This window comes from Pan paniscus, chromosome 3 (genome assembly GCF_029289425.2).
Source record: "Pan paniscus chromosome 3, NHGRI_mPanPan1-v2.0_pri, whole genome shotgun sequence".
Lineage (NCBI taxonomy): Eukaryota > Metazoa > Chordata > Mammalia > Primates > Hominidae > Pan > Pan paniscus.
The window spans coordinates 161,127,110-161,132,637 of record NC_073252.2 but is presented as its reverse complement, the minus strand read 5'-3'; positions in this window follow the sequence as shown (position 1 = coordinate 161,132,637).

The following is a 5,528-nucleotide window of genomic DNA, read 5'->3' as shown; positions in this document are numbered from 1 at the left end:
GGAGTCTCTTTCAGTTTCATTTTTTCTCATCCCATGACTTCCCTCCCATGATGTTCCCAAAGCATCTTGTATCTGCTTGCTAATGAAACATAACCACTGATGTGATATAACCATTGATGGCTGTGGTATAACCATCAATGGTTATAACCATTGATGTAGTATAGCCATTAATGGCTCAGTCTCCCTCTCTTGCTAGATCGTAAGCTTCTTTAAGGCAAGAATTGTTTAATATGACTGTCCCCAGTGCATATAGCACAGTGCAAATACTTAGAAGCATTTTCAAAATATATTTCCAAAACAAATGATTAATGACCAAGTTTCCTTCCTTCTCGTTGATAATCTTATTGAATTCACATCCTGCAGTGTTCTTGGATCCTTCCTCCTAAGTTATTCTTTACCAAGAAGATGTTTTCTCTTTCATTGTATTATTTTCATTTCTAAACTGAGCAAAAGGGCATTTTAGATTTTAGAAATTTGCATTATCAGTCCTGTAACTCAAATGTCACACTTTTTGCATTGAATGGTAATATGAAATAAAATTATGGCCTAAGAATGTCCTTTAGTTAACCAAATTTAAAAAAAAAACAATTCAGCTGGGCACAGTGGCTCACACCTGTAATCCCAGCACTTTGGGAGGCCAAGACAGGTGGATCACGAGGTCAAGGGCTCGAGACCACCCTGGCCAATATGGTGAAACCCTGTCTCTACTAAAAATACAAAAATTGGCTGGGTGTAGTGCTGTGTGCCTGTAGTCCCAGCTACTTGGGAGGCTGAGGCAGAGGTTGCGGTGAGCTGAGATCGTGCCACTGTGCTCCAGCCTGGGCAAAAGAGCTAGACTCCATCTCAAAAATAAAATAAAATAAAATTCTAAAATTATCTTTTAATACTTATTGGAAAATATCATAATTTTTCCTTACCCAAGCCTGAATTTTTGAACTACTTGATGTTTTTTCTGCTTTTGGGGACAAATGGGAACTTCTTTCTTTCTCTGTCTAGGTAATATGGAAACAAGTTGTTACTTGGGAAGAGTCTTAATAAGTAAGTGCTTCTTTGTCATACATTTGCTGAAAAGGCCATTTCTAGAATTCTCGTTCAGTTGTGTATGCTGCCAACTCCTTGACTTCACATAAATAATGAACCAAACATCAAATTCTTCTTTTGTCCAAATATGTTGATGAGCTACTAGTAAAGTCAAGGGTCAGCCACAGATGCATTGGAGTTCAAGAAGAAAAAAATGGCCATATTAAACATGAACTATGGAACAAACCACTGGATTTTCTTAAACCCAAGAACAAAAAAAATTAAGTTAGTAGGAAAGTATGATGATAATGTGGCTTATATGAATTTTAAGTAAGTTGATAATAGCTAGAATATTTAAACTAGTATGTGCCAAGTACTGTGTCAAGTACTTAAGTACCTGTGAGGACTAATGTTACTGCCACTTCACATAAGAAGAGACTGAAGCTCCAGTTGGAATATCTGTATGAGGCACACATTGAATAATAGGTAAAGCAGGAATCAAACCCAGGCCTGTCCAGTGCTACTAAACTAATGACTGAACTATACCTGCAACAGTTTAGAAAATAATTTTCTTCTCTCTTTACAAGTTACAATCTTAGGGCGTAACACTGCCATCCACCTTCTTTCTGATTTTTGGCTGCAGAAGGAAGGGAGTGAAGTAGAAGAGTTGAGAGAAAATGGTCATTTTGATTATATGTGCCCATTATCTCCCTTTCTGAATTAAACAATTCTGCTTAAAAATAGAATTTCATTATTCACATTAATTTTATTTCTGTACTGTTAACTTTATTCTCTTATTTTATTTTACATATTCCAAGAAAATATAAGTACATATTATACTGAAATTTATTCCACAAATTCTCAAGGAAATATAAATACATACTGTAATTTCCAATTTTGATGTCAAATAGAGATTTTGACAATTTAAATATATACACATAATAATAATGGTGGAAAGAGGCAGTTTAAGCTGGGGCTTCAGGAATGTCTGGCCTTGTGTCTTTACCGCAATTCAGAGTTTATGGGTACTTCTAGGTGTTTCATCACAGCCAGGGTTGCTTTCCTCAGCAATCAAGGATTGTGCTGGAATTAAGGTAGTTTCTCAATGAGTCTTGAATTCTTTGATAGTCTCCATATTTTCTTTGTCTACTTATCTCCATGATCCATCAAACAACATGTTGGACTTAAGTGTCTGAGCAGGTGAGAGCAGCTAGTGAGAATGAGAACATGACTTACCAGGGCAAATTAGTAAGATTTCTCAAATTGTATTTTTTAATGATTCGTTTATTAATATATTTTTGTGTAAATGTGTGTGCACATGCTACATATTATATGGCTAAGAATATATATATTTGTATATATAGATATATGTCCTATATAATTCTACAGTGAGTTTATTTTCATTGCTATTCACTTCTTGATCTCTTATCAAAGCTATTACATATGTAGTGCTTATCACAAACTACCCTGTGAAGTAGTACTTTTGTTTCTCTCATTTCACAGATAAGGAAATTCAGCATGAACTTGCCCAGTATCACTCAGCTAGTAAATGATAGAACTAGGATTCAAATCCAGGCAGTTTGGTTCCTGAGTCTTAATATGACAATAAGTTTTTAAACAGCACACACTAAAAATCTTCCCCACACACCAGCCTCTGCCTGAATTCCTCAACCTCTGCGTCTCGTATCTTTCCATTACTGGATCCACATATGACCCCATCTGCAGCCCAGGTCTGTTCTGAGCCTTAATAATTTCAAAAAAATAAAAGATATTTTTAAGGTCATCTAAGACAAACTTCTAATCATGGTGGTTTAGACACAGTTGCAGAATTGAGACACAAATCTGTTCCATCCAAAAATTATCACTGCAAAGCTGCAGGTCTTCATTTCCTCTGTCATTTTGGTTTACACAATCCTTATTTTTCTAGTTTCCTAGTCAATGTCAGAGTCATCTTCTGGGAGCATTTTCCCAGTAAATGGCTGGGGCTTTGAAACCTGACTAGTTTTGATCAACTCTCTCTCCTTTGGAGTCCAGAGTATTACTCTACATGGTCCCATATTCTAGCCCACAGACTAGAAAAACATCTATGAATTCAGTTTTAGAACAAACACTGCTGCCTATCTGACTTCTAAATCTTGAATATTGTCTGGGAGATAGCAAAAGGGCTATCAGTTAAAATTGTTGACTAATGGTGAACACTATTTTATTCAAGTCAAAAAACATACTGAAGCAAAGTAATTGATAAAATGACACTACAGCCCTGTCACCTAACAGCATTATATTGTGGTCTGTGCTTTGTGACATAGCATTTAAATACATTTTATTATAGGACTACTTTTGTCGTAAATAGCATTTCTCGAGCATCTTTTTGTTTTGTCATCGGGAATGAAAACTGTGAAGGTTATTTGTATTTCAGGCTAATCTGTTGTATGATTTTATTATTGAGATACAATTGACATACTAAAAAGTGACATACATTCACTTTTTAAAAGCATACAATTCAGTAGTTTTTAGAATATTAACAGAGTTGTTAAATCATCATCCCTATCTAGCTCCAGAGAATTTTCACTACTCCAAAAACAAATTTCCAAGTTTTGGTTTCTGGTCTCATATGAAAGGGGCTTGAAAGATGTCACTTTGTCCTAACAAGCAAAAACCTGAACAAACTGAAAAATCAACAACTCTTCTTAGATCTTTCAGAAAAGTGAGGTCAGAAGGAAAATCCGCTGCCCCCCAAATTAGAGAGGCAGACCAATATAAAAAAAATCGTAATTCACCATAGCAGAAACCCCTAAGAAGAAACCTCCATTGGAACCAACCAGTGCCTGAGTATGAGACCTGAGTGGTTCCTACAATAGGGCAAGTGTGAGCATTAAAAACTCCCAGGGAAACCAGTCACAGGGAGATCCCCCCACTTTTGTGAGTTTTACCCCTAGGAGTTCAACTAAATTATCACAATGAATATTGGAGAAAAATTCCATGTGCTTCTGGCAGGGAGAGGAGAAAAGAAACCAATGCTCTGAAACAGACCAAAGCATTCTGCTCTTCCTAACAGGTCTGCCCTCAAGAGACACTGTTTTACTATAGTGTAAGCTGTTACAGTTTTATCAGCACTTAAGTGACCTGGCAGAAGAGAAATATCCAATTCCTGCCTCCTGTAGTCATCCTGTTTCACTTTGTGAGAGAGAAAACTGAGAAGCACTTCTGAAATTCCCAGTTCAAAGGCTTACTAAAAGACTGAGGACAAATCTTAGTTCTATAGAATGCTTTCCCATCCCCCATATCTTCCCACTACATTAATAAAGGCAAGTCTATTCCCCAGCACCTCATATCCAGCCATCAAGGAAAAATTACAAGGCATACTAAAAGGCAAAAAAAACACAGTTTGAGGAGACAGCAAGCATCAGAACCAGACTAAGATATGGTAGGGATATTGGAACTATCAGACCAATACTTTGAAACAACTATAATTAATATGCTAAGGGCTCAGATGGATAAAGTAGATAGCATGCAAGAACAGATGGACAAGGCAAGCAGACAGATGAAAATTCTAAGGATAAAAAATAAATGCTAGAGAGCAAAAACACTAACAGACATGAAGAATGCTTTTCATGCTCATTGGTAGAATGGACATGGCTGAGAAAGAGTATTGAGCTTGGACATATGGCATGGAAACACCTAACAGGAAAGCAAAGAGAAAGAAGATTTTGAAAAGAACAGATATCTAAAAACTGTGGGTCACCTATAAAAAGTATAACATAAGCAAAATGGGAATATGAGAAGAGAAAGAAAGAGAGTAAAGAACAGAAGAAATATTTGAAGCGATAACAATAAGGAATTTCTCAAATTAATAACAGACACCAAACCACAGACCCAGGAAGCTCAGAGAACACAAGATAAATATTTAAAAAGCTATATATAAGTATATCATTTCATATTTTAGAAAATCAAAGATAAACAAAACATTCTGAAAGAAGCCAGAGGAAAAAAATGTTACCTATAGAGGAGCAAAGATAAGAATTATATCTGACTTGTCAGAAACCATGTAAGCAAGAATAGAGTGGAGCAAAATATTTAAAATCTTGAGAAGAAAAAAAAACTTACCAAGCTAGATTTCTGTATCCTTTAAAATTATCCTTTAAAAGTGAATGAGAAATAAATACTTTCTCAGGCAAACAGAGAAATCATCAGAAATCAAAATAGGCCTGTTTTAACAAAAAAATGTTAAAAGGAGTTCTTTAGAGAGAAGGAAAATATTATAGGTGAGAAACTCAAATCTACATAAAGATGGGAAGAACATCAAAGAAAGAATAAGTTAGGGTAAAATAAAACTTTATTTTTTTTGTATTCCCAATTGACCTAACAGATAACAGTTTGCTCAAAATAATAATAGAAAAAATTTATTTGATTATATATACATTTCTGTATATATACATATATAATATGTGCTTAAGTTTGCTTATATACAAGTAACATGAATGACAGCCATGATACAAGGGATGGGAGGA